This window comes from Megachile rotundata, chromosome 3, assembly GCF_050947335.1.
Source record: "Megachile rotundata isolate GNS110a chromosome 3, iyMegRotu1, whole genome shotgun sequence".
In the NCBI taxonomy this organism is placed as follows: domain Eukaryota; kingdom Metazoa; phylum Arthropoda; class Insecta; order Hymenoptera; family Megachilidae; genus Megachile; species Megachile rotundata.
In genome coordinates this window covers 22,634,754-22,649,064 of record NC_134985.1, presented here as the reverse complement: position 1 = coordinate 22,649,064, position 14,311 = coordinate 22,634,754, and the positions used below count along the sequence as shown (strand labels likewise).

Here is a 14,311-nt window from a genome sequence, read left to right as displayed (position 1 = left end):
CTTGCGGTATTCAAACGCTTCCGATATTTTCAATCTTCCACGATATAGAATCGTAATTGAGAATTAGTTTCGGGTATTATCGTCGATATGGTCTCGGTTGGAAACTATAGAGTACGGACTATATAGGAGCCTTTGGGTCGAGGTACAAAAGGGAGCGTGGCAAAGAGTCGTGCTTACGATCGTCGAGAGGCTACTCGAGTCGCCAAAGTTACGAAGATATTTCGATAAAATTTCACGATTTTTCAGTCTTATTCCTTGTGATACATTCGACCTACGAATTCGGCAATGCAACGCGGTTATTTTTGCGGATTTACCGATCGAAATAGGTCGTTCGTAACCGTCTGCGGTAGAAAAGTAAATACGGTTTTTGGTTTGGCCTCTGAACACGAATAAAATAAAAGAAAAACCAGCTGAAAAGAATGACCGATAAATCTTCGTCGGGACATTGAACAAATTGAACGGCCATTTCGTTTCTTTGTTTAAGCAAGCGCTAAAAGTAACGTAAAATTTACGATCGAACAAAAAAGACGCCGAAAAAGCATTACTTTTACAACTTATCGGAACGATCGCTGCTGGGCATCGACAGATTTTTAACGGTTCAAAATAATTGCTGTAAACAAATGCGCAGTTACAAATGGAAACGCATCTTTTTACCGACGTCCTCTAGACAAACTTGGCAGAAAAGTATAAATGGTCTATCCACCTGGAACACGTTAAAATTAAGCGCGATGACATCCTGAAAAAAACCGTCCCTTCAGCGTGTAAATAAAACGTAAAACAACGTAGACATAATCGGTGGTGGCAGTAATTATCGTTCGATTAGTCTCGTTCCGCAGCGCTCGTCTCGGCGCTGTCTTTAATCTACTAGCAACAGTTTGGCAACGACCTCCGTCTATTTACGGATTACTAACATCGAGACCGGACACGACTCGTTCCGGCCTCTCTTCGAGTGGGTCGAGTGCAGTAGTCGTTCATGGCGACCCGCTTTCAACCAACTACGTTCGTTCATGGACGGAATGAGTCATTTTAAAATTCGACGATTCCACGTAAGCCAAGATTAACGGATAACCGAGCTTCCTATTCGACAAAAGTTTCCCAATATCCTTAGGTACTTATAATTCTACTGAATTATATCTCTACAGAGAGATTATTATAGAAGCGAAAACGAAAACGAAAACGAAAACGAAAACGAAAACGAAAACGACCGTTAATTCAAAGTCTGCTACGAAAGCGCTTAATTTTCATAGATTTTGAACGGGTGACACATTTATTTAAGAATTCGCGGCAGAGAGATCGGATGTGGCTCGTTCGGATGTCGAGTGGGTCGAGTGCAGTGGTCGAGCGTGGCGACCCGAATTGCACCGAGTGCGCTCCGATGAAACGGATCAAATGGGCCACGCTCGAACGAGTTCTCTAATTTTTCCTGTCGGACGAACACGATTCGCGAACGACCTGTATCCATAGAGTATGAAGAAATAAAAAAAGAGGGGAAAAAAGAAACGACGTGTTCGACGAGGTCGACATTACGTAAAGTTAAGTCGTGTCATTGTTTACAAGCCACACTAGACTAGACGTAGGTCGCGTTAGAAGGTTTCCATCGTCGATTCAGCTCCGTTCCTCCGTTTGGAGAAACGCGTCGCGACGAAAGAAAGCAGTCGTTTGCTCGCCAAAGTTTCTGCTCTCGAAATCGGCTCACGTAGGGCAATCGTGTCGAGAAAGGTATAGCGAAAGAGCGAAATCAAAAAGCTTCGAGAGTCTTCGTTCGTAACGAAAAACTGGCTACTTTCGGGATTACTCCGCGAGATAAATATCGACTAGCGCGAGCAAGTATTAGTATTCTAACGACGTCGAATTAGATAAGAGTCGATTCCGGAGTTAAATATTTCCTATGTTTTACGTGAAATATCGAGGCAACCGAGCCAAGAATGGTACTTTTGTTCCTCCATCGTCGTCTGATCTCGAAAGGGCGAATCTAAATTTAATTTTCGAAATCTTCGACCCTGTTCTTGGCGAAATTTCGGGGGGAAAGATTTCCGGAAAAGGGACCGGAGGCGATAACGAAAATTTGTTGAACCGTTGGTGGTGCAATTTTGCGCAATGCAGTCTGGTGTGCTCCAACGGCGGTGTCTACGTCGACCAGGTCGACGATGGTCGATTCAGGGGGATCCAGGCGGCGCTGTTGGCGGACGATCGTGCGCTGGAAAGGTGGGTGGGAGGATTTGTTTGTAAACACAGATCGTGGCAAGTCGAGTCGCAGATCGTGGTCGTGGAGGTGGCAAACGGTTGAACCGGGGATACGTTGGAAGGACGCCGCTATACCGGGTCGGAACGGGACGGGACGGAACGGGACGGGGCCAGGAGGGGAGACTTTCTCCCTCCGAGGGGTTACGTAACCTCAGAGCGCGCGCCTGTCGGCTGTCTGAGCAGTGCGGGACCGACCTACTTGACCCACTGTCCCTAAGCGCGGCCTCGCGGATCGAGGCATCGGGGATCGGGTCGCGACCAATGCTCGACTGTATGCTGCACTCGACCCACTGCCGAGAGACACCGGAACACGAGGGTCTCTCTCTCTCCCTTGCTGTCTGTTTCAACGTTTTGGCAATTTAGAGAGACGCTTATTTTTCTTACACGACATTCAATTATTAATAGTCGGAGATCGCGGCAACGGTACGTCGTATCGTATTTAAAAATTTCTCTTTGAACTCGATTTTGTTTCACCGACCATTTTTTTCCGATCAACGGTTCGAGTTAGATCAACTGCAACCTAACCTGATTTAACCTAGACCTATATATCGTGCACGCGTTTACTCAAATTCTGAGAGATTCTTCCTCTCGTTGAAAAAAAGATGCCTCCTTCTCCGATGCATCGTCGACACGAATCGTGGCGGTTAGAAGGTGGTCGTGGTAGGAACAGGGAGAGCAGGAGAAAGGGAGGAGGATCGGGGAAAGGAGACTGGCCGAGAGAGGAGAGAGAAACACCGCTTACTTTACTTTTTACAGTCGCGTTCCAGATTCCTTGGAATCCGGCGCGCTCGTAACTGTAGTTAATTGTTGTTTAGACCGAGCTCGATGGCCACGGAGTCGCCTCGTCCACGGGACACGAATAAAGGAACACCACGCGATCGGAACGTGCTCGTCTTCCGGTCTAGGAATGCTCGCGACCTTACAGGAATTCGCTCAGTTACATTGACCTTGTTTCCATGAATTTTAGAGACATTTAGAGAGATTTCGTTTGAAAACAGCAAACGGACTGTCAGGACGATGTCCGTCAGGTCAAGATCTTCTCGCGACGCCGATTGTTCGTCTAGGTCGTCTTTCGTCTAGACGCAGCTCTCCTAACGCGACCACTTTTCCTCGTACATATTTTCGTTCGACCGTCAATTTCCAGATCCCACCGGGTTCTCGATAGCTTCGATAAAAAGTTTGGCCGAATTAATTTCTTGATGTAAGAATATACACGGGCCAGAAGGACGTTTCGAAGAACGTACAGCCATTCGGTCGACGATCAGAGGACACGATCGTTGGGATTTCCGGTAGATTTAACGAACGACCAAGGTTTCGATGAAGCGAGCTTTCCGACGACGATTTCGATCGTTGTTGGACAATCACCCTTCGTACGATGAAATTGAAGAGATGCTTCAATCGTTTCGGAAATAAAGAAACGTTAATAAATTGCTCGACTTGAAACGAGAAAGTTGTAGCGAGCAATTGTCGACTGGAAAAGATCGCTCACGATCTACCGATCACGAAGCGAGTCGGACAGACGGGTCGAGCTGGCTCGCGAGACGTACATATCCGTCTCGTCGAAGATCGATGATTCCTTGGAATCTGGCAGGAAAGTGCGCGAGTCCAGGCGAGCGAGCAATTCCGCATCGCTCGCAACGGACGCGAATTTCACGCAAAACATAAGCCGCGTATATAGAAACGTAGACACAGTGGCCTAGACAAGTAGGTCGCGGCGCGGCGCAGTTCTCGCGAGACCGCGACGCTAGCTCTCGTCCGTGTGCGAGTACACGAGCGCGCGTATAGTCCAACGGACACCGAACGAAGCGTGTCGGTGCGAGTGTGCACGTACGAGTACACCGTCGCACTCCTATACCTACCTAAGTATGTATATGTATCTATGGCATTACATAAACCGGGTATCTTTGCTGTCCGACATTCTATCGGTGGCTTCAAAACGTTAGTCGCTTCAATTTTCGAAAGCAGTTCAAATGTATAATAGCGTGCGTCGTTCGTGGTACGCGTACTACGGTCTTTTGACGGCTTCAATTTTCGTTGCAGGTGCAACGATGAATCTACCAATTAAAATCTAAAATCTACCTACATATTTTTTCTTATACATATAATGTCCTCGTAGACTACTTACTTTTTAATCGTATGAATCTATATCAGGTGTAAGAGCGAAACTCTTGATCGGCACTTCGGTGCGATGGCTATTAGGTAAAACGACTATTAGCGTGTGCCACGATACGTTATAATCGCAATTATTCCGTTTTCGATTTAAACTTTCCACTCGCAGCCTTGAATGTAATTAATATAACACTAATACTAGCAAACACTTCTTTTCGTCCGTTTGCCCGTTGATATTAAATTCATGGTACTGGTCGCCGGAAACTCCCGTGGCAATCAACGCGTTAATTTAACGTTGCATTAACGACGCCAAGTGGAAACTCAAAATCAAATATTTGTATCTGTGACAGAATGAAATAATAGTAGAATCGAGTTGCTAATTTCTTAACACGATTCTACGATAATTAACGTCGCCTTACCGGTATTCGGAATCGTTCTCTCGTTAATTTGTTTCTGGAAAAAAGGAAAAGAACAGTGTTCAATTTAAGGTGAAATAAAGTTACCAGCCCCTTATGATTAATTAAGCGGCTTCACAAGTTTGACCCTACCTTTCTTTCTTTCTTCTTATACGCGTGTATAAGAAGAGTACAGATAATTTGGTACGAAGAAAGCAAAGAAAAGAAGCCATTTCAGAAGATTGATGATCTCCGGTAGAATGAAATGCTGCACAGGTTAATGAACTTGGTTCCTGAAGCTAATCCTCGTTGAAACACGAGCGATCAAGAGGATAGGTAGATTAGTAAACCCTCTCTAGTCAGCGGAAACAGCTAATATCGTATGGTATCGTCGCGACGCATTAGTCAAAAAGTCAAGACCACCTTGGGAAGAAAAGAAAAGCAACGTTCATTAGAACTTGTTTAACGCGTTGATTGCTATACGTGACGCAACTTTCAAATTAGAACGATTCAGGACGCGCGCGTTTAATTATTCAATGTAATATTTCAGTTTTGCCGCGTCACGATATTCACCGGTGCCAACTGTCTTTGCAATTTTCATCCTAATTTTCTTTCCGTAGTCGTTTAATTGACGGCTCGAACACAGAGTTCCAGAATCATCAGCGATGTCGTTTAATATTAGCCTACTTGTAACGCGAACAACATACGACGTAGAATATTTGATGTATCCAAGGTGAAAAACTTTCCTCGTGCTATCTGTTTTCGTTCCAATGTATACCGATTTCCGTATTCCTCCGCGAAGGCTAGTCAAGGTAGTTGACGTAGGAAATTGGCTATCGCGAATCCCCGAGGAATATCGAGTAAATCGAGGCGAAACTCGTGTTGTTACAGGTAATTAGCAGCTAAACTACGCTGTCGTTTCTCGCTGTTGAAATTCGTCGAATGGTTGCGTCGCGACCTGTTATTTACACGCGTCAATTGCCTTCTGTGGCTTCCCGAAGAAGTGTCCGGCCCATTAGCAGGGCAATCAGATTGCGAGAGTGTTACGTCGCGACGCTAGTGCGCAGTTAGTTCGCGATCGATGGAACGTATATTTTAAGGGAGTTGTTTAGCTAGGTGCACCGATAACGTCGCGTCGCTTCGTTCGCGCGATAGATGGATCGTTGCGTTTTTGTCTCGATCGAACCTATAATTTCGATAAAATCATACTTGAATGGCATCTGGCGTTACATCATACCGTAGCGTAATTGCAAGTTTAATCGCCAGAGAGAGAGAGAGAGAGAGAGAGAGTTTTAACGAGATTTTTCTTTGTTCCGTTTAGGTAGAAGTATGCACCGTTTCTAACAAGCGTGCATGAAAATCACGTCGAGAGTCGGTGGAAACGAAACAACGCGAAAGTGGGTTAAAATGTCGCTCGGATCGACGAAAGAGAACCTTGAACGCTTTTCCCCCCGATTCCCCTGACAATTTTCCAGTTTCGCGCAAACTTGCGCTTCGCGTTACGTAATTCCCCGATAACTTCGTTGCTTTTCCGCGCTCGTGCCACGTGCGAAGCGAATAGCTCGACGATTTCACAGCGAATCTGGAAATTGAGAAGAACGGCAACGCTTCTGAATGAACGTACCGTGCGATCGCGGAACTACGGTAGGATATTAACGCGTTAGCCGTCGCGACGAAAATAACCATCTCGTACAACCGAAGGCATTACAAATTTAACAATACCGACAATTTATTCTCGATGCGTAAGCGGTGTTCACGAGCGTAAAATTTGGCTTTATAAGGTGTTAATACCCGAAGGGTTAGAACGATCGAGCGTTTCGATCGTGATCGTACACGCTCGACTGGATAAGAGAAAGTCGTCCAAGATTTTTGGCGCGTGGGACAGAAATTAAACCGGCTATTGAATTTGCATTCTCCTTTAATGAATTCTACGTCGTTTCAATGGCATCTTTGTCATCCGCGCATTAAGAGTCGATAACGTTTCTCGTCGTTGCGATCACCGATATTGCTAACTTGCTGCGCAATCGCGACTAATTGATCCGCGACAAATAGCGAAATTCAGCCATCATCCTTTTGTCGCGGCGAAATTCAAGATTCGTTCGTGTTAATTAAATTGAATTGATCATCGGGTTGGCGCCACGTTGCTTTCGACGTGGTAGCGTATCAAAGAGAGTCGAGCAGTGCCAGCAGACGCGTCGTTAATTTATCCTCTGACCGCGTAAGAATGTTCGACCGACGGCAAACCCATAAATTTTTGTTCGCGTTCACGGGAACGCGATCGGAGGGAAATCGAAGCCCCGTGATTCGAGCAAACAGCTGCTTGTTCCGGTAACGACACGCTCGAACAAGGCTTTTCCACGGTAAAATTGCATTTGCACGTTTTCGTTTCTTGCGCGTGTACGATTAAAAAGATAATAGCGCGTCGGTAAGGATACGGTTAAACAATTTTTAACGTTTACCAACGATTCTCGTCTATGGTATTTCGCAGAGCATGGTAGGGCTTATTACCCTAAATACCGTGCAACTATTACGTTAATCGATGTTCTGTGCGTCTTCGATCTTACTTTCGCGTGGCTATCCAAGTTGTACGGTACTCGCTGATTCATCCATCGTCCCCTTTCGTTCGATTTAGGTAAATTCTATCGTTCGATGATCGATCGGTCGAGAAACGAGCATAAGATAAGAGAAACGGCTTTCTCCTGGCTATTTTGATCGTCGAGTCGAGAGCGGTTAGCGGGATCAACGCCAAGAAAACAGCCGACTCGCAATGGCCTTACCTGCATTTCGATACGTAACCGTCCCTACGTGCTTAGCTAAGCCAGCTAACCGGGGATGCCGACTATTTACGTGCAGGTACGCGAACCACTGGCAACGACGAAGCAAACTCGACCTCCAGTAGACGACAACGACGACGACGACGACGACACGGCCATGTACGTGCACGTCGCTCCGAATCGCCGAGTAAAAACATGGAAGTAGGCCAGATAGTCGGCGAACCAGGCCCCCGTCTAGATATTGCGTCGCAATAATTCACCGTAAACTTTCGACACGCGGCGCGAGGACAATTTGCACCGACAGTCAGTCAGTCAATCGGTCCACCGAGTCGTTGCGACTTCGTTGCGCGGATTCTTATCTTTTCTTTCGTTCGAGATCCTTCGGTTTTTCTGTCTTGATTTTTGCAGCACCGTTTGCCAACGAGCGCGCAAATAGCGAAACGGTGAGCTTTAAGCCGTCGCTATTAGATTACCGCGCGTTCTATCGGCCATTAGACTGCTACGTGTCGTATAACCGAGCGTTCCGTCGCTACGCGTTATATGACCGCACGACGTGTATCGCTACGTGACGGAAAATTCTTGGCATCCGCATGGGAGTGACAGCTGACCGACACCATGAATTTATGTAGTTTCAAAAGATTCAGCGTTACGGAAGAACCGCGAACACGATCAGGCCGCGTGTGACTCGAACGGTAAAGAGAGCCACGAATGTCCCGAGTTCCGTTAGAACGGGGACGATCGTTGAAATATTACGGTGGGACGTTGATGTTTGCCGCGCTACTTTGCAGAGAATGCGAAACGTGGACAAGAATTTCTCATTTATGGTTCGGAAACGCTGCGGGCTAGTACTGTTACCTTGTATTGTGTAATATTGGTCGAATCGCGGACATTCCACCGACGATTACGCCAGTTGTTCGAGCGGTGTCTACCTTTTAATAAACGAAACCAACACCGTTCTTATCAACTTTCCAAAGTTTCGGATCTGAAAAACGCGCTTTCGTACTTGTGCAGCGAATAGTCGACGCTTTTATTTTCTTCGAATTATCGAAGATTATTTAACCACTATTAAACGCTAGTATATACCATTCTTTAAATTAAACGACGGTTTAAATCGCCGACGCGTAACGATAGACGATCGCTGATCCGCCATGAAAAGTATCGTTTGTCTATCGATAAAATAAGAAGTACTTCTCAAAAATATTTACGAGCCTTATCGATACGCGGACGAGACAACGTTCGAACAACGATAGCCTATTATACAATCGATGTTTACCCCGATCGATCGATATTTCTATTTATGATCAACGTGTTAACCGTCTATTTTCAAGTTGTTATTTAAAGGGTAAAAATATCAGAGTAATCTTTCGGTACTGTAAATTTCGTTTAATCGTAAAGAAGGTTATTGCCTTTATTAATTAAATTAGTCGGCATTAAAGAAATAAACTTCTCGAATAATTTGCGTTGCAAACGGAAGAGGAAAACAACGGCAGTTGAACGTCGATGATATTTCGCGATAGCTCGTTTTCTGCGTTTCGCTGCAAGAATTTGCGCGCGTACATTGAAACGGAGGAAAACGAAACACGACATCGCGCGTGAACGTGAACAATTACGGCGAATAAGCTCGAGAAAGAAGAAAAACACGAACGGGATAAGTAGCGTCTGAAGTTCACGCGGCCATCGATCCGTTCGTCTGGTTACCGGTTATAATTCGTTTTTCAAATGATACGTCTCGTCGTTGTGCTGATTCGCGCGAGTTTCGAAGTTCAACCGAGAGCTGATTCGTGCTCCAATTCTTGTTCACGATCGCGGAGCATGAAACGAGAAAACAATGTCCGACCAGATTGAAGTTCGCGGACGAAACGAGATACATGCGTCTGTAGAATTCATCGATAATAACATTTTCCCGGAATGTATGTCCGTTATTAACAACAGAATTTAATCATTGAAACTACTTAGAATGCTTTCGAGGATTCGTCGAGAATTTCGAAAAAGATATTTATAAAAGATATTTAAACAGCGACGAGTATATGGTAGAAAACAGACGTAGTATCGGTGGATTTCGTTCACGAGCCCGCAGCGTGAAATAAGGAAACGGACAACGTCTGATAAGAGCATAGTTGGCGGACGAAAGAGCTTTCGTCGCGATCGTTGCAAGAAAATTCCTCGGGGTCAGCGATCGTTTACACGCGTCTCGTGTTTTTCTTAGATACGTTCAACGTACGTATCGGTGTGTAGAGTCAACAGTTGTAGACAAATGTTCAAAGTTAGACTCGCTAATCTAACGTTCGAAGCGTGTCGCGGAAACTACGTTTTATCTCGGATATAATCTATGCGCTTCGAAGTTTCTTTTTCCTTTTATCTCTGTCGTACATTGGAATTGCATCGACTATATTAATGCGTGCTTCACCACTTTTCGCTCTGCTAGAAAATAATTTGAATTAATCGAATTAATCGGTTACTAGGAGGCTTTACGTTGGAGAGTACACAAAGTATTAATTACGTCACTTTACGGTTACGCGTTTCGACGGAGGATCGAGTGCAACAATTTGGAGAAGTCGAGCAGTCGACCAGGTGGGTATCGAACGGTTACGAAAGATCGTGCAACAGTGAACGGTGTGTATCGTCGGTTTTATCAGCGATCCTTTCGAGGTGGCAACACGATAATCAGGCTGTCCTGTCCGTCAACGCGAATAGTCCTCGGCACGCCTATCGGCGACGGACGTAAAATACGAGCGAAAGTATTTTCTTCGAGGCGTGATCATGTAATATCACTGGCGTAACATTGTGTCGTTAGGTTGGATAACCGTTACGATCGTTCCTTCGGAACAGGAACAAAATATCGGAATCTTTTCGGAATCTTCTCGGAAATGGAAGCGGTACTCGCGAACGAGTCGTTCAAAAGTCTCGTGGATGATCGCGCTTCCGGCGGAAGAACGTTGCGTTGCGCGATGCACCGGTCGGAATCGCGACAACAGTTGGCGTTGCACGGCACGTTGTCCGGCACCGGCGTAAGCCCGACGCGTCAGCTATGGAGAATTACTTCGGCGTGTATAAACGCGAATAGAGTGGCTCGCGAAACATTGTGAAACGCGTTACGCTACGATTGCGAGCATTAACGCAGTCCCCGCGGCTTAAGCCCGTTGGCAATGAATTCCCGTTGCTGATAGCCGCTTATGTCACGGTGAAAGCTAAACGGGTCAAAAGGCGTAATTAACGCGAATGTAATAGTGTTTATGGGGAGAATATCCGAGCCGTTGGTCGAATATCGCGAACCAACCGGTTGCCAAAATTTCACCGTTCAATGCGACGCGATGTTTTCTCTGTTCCAGCTGTTTTAGTACCGACCACGAAAGTTACGCCAATCGGTGCCGGGAAACCTCGATTAGCGAGCATCGAACGAAGACCCTTATCGCAAAGTGTAATAGTTACTCGTCGGAATTTACTATATTACGGCGTTTCGCCGCGCGAAAATCGGCCAATCATCGCGAAGTGGCGAAAACATTTGGAAAGCAAGGAATTCGAAATCTTTTCATTTTCACAAAGTGTCGAAAGAGGCGCGTTCAGCTAGGAATTCAAAGAAACCGAACGTTTCAACACTCTTCATTGCGCGCTTCGATTCTTTCCTCGTTATTTCATTCTTACGAAGGTATAAAAGAGAAACTGGTATACGGCATAATCGGTTGGCGACACGTGAAAATGAACGTTGAAATTCGATCGTACGCTCGGCACGTATCTTAAAATACATAATACAGATTTCTTTGTTCGGTACAAAAGAATCTCGCGAGTTCTGTTTCTATGAATAAGAGAGAAAACATTGAATGGAACAGAAACGCGGCCATTTGAATTTCTACGTTTAACTAGGATGACAAGGCCATGCTCGCGTCGATGACCGATAACCTTACCAATTTTCAAGTGAAAACCTCGCGACAGGTGAATACGATCGCGTTCTGCTTCCTCTGCGAATACTTTACCCTACACGTACGCGATCGGCTAACGGAAGCAGGCAACCTCGGTTTCAAGTATTCCACTTTAATCGTTACACTTTACACCGTCGTGCACCATGGCACGCGATTGCTACTTTCGTTTAATTGGGCTTTATTCCGGTGTGTTCTTTAATCCGCGTTCCCCCATGGACGCATGGAATCATGGACTTTAAGATTCACGGTTGCGCATCCGGTTTTCGTGACGCTTTACGAAAACTACACGAGTATCGCGATGTACCGAGGTTACGTGGCGTTACGCGACGTTATGCAAAAACGAGCTCGGAAACGAAGAATAACGTTACGTCGTATCGCGTTCGTTGGAAAAAGAACAGGATCGGAATCCGCCATATATTTTATTAATAGTCACGTTTGACAGGAATTTATCTTTGAATTTTATCAGGTACGGTTTCGATGCACCCAATTCTGTAAATCGAACGTACATGCGAACGTTTATCTTTCCAAGCAAACAAAAAGATCGACCTTTACCACTCCCATTCACGGACATTCACTCTGTATCTTGCATAGTACATACAACATTACGTAAGGTCAGTTGCTGTCGATCGAAAAAAGGGAGAGACAGCCAAGAGCAAATGGAATTTATCTGTAAACCGGAAATACGGAAGAGATAATTTTCAAGCTTAATCTCTCGCGTTCGATTCGCCGAGAATTCAAGCTGGGTGCCATTTTATTTCCAGTAGGCTTAATCTATAATTACCGCGATATCGAATTATTTCTATTAGATTTGTAAAGGTGTAAGAAACCGAGGATTTTTACGATGTTAATATCCTATCGTTAGTCATACTTTGAAGCGTTTAGAAAAATGTTTTGTAATCCGGTTATTAAAATCGTCTTCCGTGAAAAACGTATGACGGATCCCAATGAAAATCCACGATGCATGAACCGTTCATGTATGGATCACATGCCAATCAAGCGTGTTAAGCTGCTTCAACGAGTTGAATCGAAAGAACTTCCTGTTAATCGCGAATCGTAGCAAAAAACGTCGCGCAACAAACATCCATCGTAATTCCGCTAATAATAAAGCGTTGACGCGGATCGTCGTTTATGCGAAGCGCTGATTATGGCGCTAAGAGTTCTCGGAAGAAAGGCGATTGCATTCGACTGGCGGCGATGTAAATAAGACGCGGTGACGCACAAGAAATTCCATAGGAGTCGCTATTTATAGGAGAGTGATATTGCAGATATCCTGGACACAGGTACGTTCGCGACCAGGTGGTAATAGCGAAGGCCGAAAGGAATTCCCTTTACCTTCGATCGAACGATTAAATATGCGCCGATTGCTCGTCCTGAATACCTCGAACGCCTTCGAAACCGAGTTCAGAGAACATTCCAATTGTTTATCGATATACGAAACAACTCTGTTCGCTGGAGGCATCTTTAAACGTTCGACCAATTTTACTCTCGTTATCTCTCGTAATGGTCACTTCCCTACAGTTCCATTTATTAGTCCCCATTTTGCTATCTACGACACACGTTTCGCCGTCGATTTTAAAGATATTTAACGCGAAACCTTGGGGAACCAGGGACCCTTGGGATGCGACCGTTTCGATATAAAATAGTTTCGCGAACGAGCGTAAATCTTCCGATACAACCGACGAGAAATAGCGTAACAAAGACAACGAGTCGATTATGAAACGTTCTCTAGATACGTTCAGCGACTTACGCTCGTTCATAATCGGCGACAGCGTTTTGCATGCAATAGCGTGTTTACGCCGATCAACAACAATGTTACGGGCAAATCCTAATTACGTAACGCTGTCACGTAACTGTTTTGCCTTGCTCGACAGCCAACGAACGAACGAGCGTACTTTCGAGGAGACGCCGAACGCTTTCTTTCTGCGTCGAATAAGCCACGTGGAAGGTGAGCAACGCACGGAATCGTTGCGCTGTTTACACCATTGTATGCAACGCGCGTACACGATACATTATACGATCGATCTTCCGTTTCGTTTAATTAATCTTGATAATCGAACGGGATGTCGAGATCGTGCTCGAACCACCTTCTACTGTCCCATACTTCTCTATAATTATCTAAGCTTATTAAACGGTTATGTAAAATTCGAATTTTCCGGCATAAAGCGACGCGGCGGCGCCAAACACGCGGCGACGTTAGGTAAGCGGTAATAACTGAAAAACCTCGATGAGAACGCATCGTTTTTCCCGTGTACACGCTTATTACGACAAATTACATACGAGGAAACACGCGAACGATCGAGGAAATCGTCTTGACGGTGATTTCGAAGGAACATCGTCGTTCTGTCGCTACGTTCGACCGCTACACGATTTTACGTACGCATTTCGTTTATTAAAATCCGCGATTCGATTCGACCCGAATTATCTACAGAAATTTAACTTCAACGATATCTGCAAATTTCGATTACGACTGTTTTTTATCTTGACCGTTCCCTACGCGCTTAATATCCGACCTTTAGGAGAATGCATACTATGATCGTTACAAAGGCCAAAAGTACTTTTACGTACTCGTAAAATGAACGTTTTGAAGAATTTTATACGAACGAACGTTTGGAAACGTTTTCCGTAGAAAAATCTGACGTTGATTCGAGATGAATAGAAACTAATAAATGGTTGAACGTTACGCACGAATACGTTCGTGTAAATAAGAGGAAACGAATAAGGCTTCGAAATTATTCGCGTCGGATATTTTGGTGAGGTTCGCTATCTATACGGTACATAGACGTATACATGTGCAGATTTTTTCGCGTTCGTCAGCCGGTACAGGAAGGAGTGGCTATAAATAGCGACGTAACGTCACGCGGGAAACCGAAAA

At 45.1% G+C, this 14,311-nt stretch overlaps 2 protein-coding genes and 1 long non-coding RNA gene across 8 annotated transcripts in view; 1 reads left to right on the top strand and 2 right to left on the bottom strand.

Annotated features, from left to right (window-relative positions):
- Positions 1-14,311, bottom strand: part of Pdk1 (Phosphoinositide-dependent kinase 1) — a 322,127-nt gene that overhangs the window by 89,060 nt on the left and 218,756 nt on the right. The window lies entirely within an intron of this gene.
- LOC105664193 (uncharacterized) overlaps positions 1-14,311 on the top strand; it is a 288,268-nt gene that overhangs the window by 67,879 nt on the left and 206,078 nt on the right. The window lies entirely within an intron of this gene.
- Positions 4,456-13,341, bottom strand: LOC105664192 (uncharacterized). 2 transcript variants are annotated; one of them, XR_013037741.1, is made up of 4 exons: positions 5,322-13,341; positions 4,902-5,171; positions 4,773-4,806; positions 4,456-4,694 (listed from the first exon to the last, which is right to left on the bottom strand). It is a non-coding gene; the product is annotated as an uncharacterized LOC105664192 (long non-coding RNA). The 2 variants fall into 2 exon arrangements; XR_013037740.1 differs by having other exon boundaries at positions 7,526-13,339.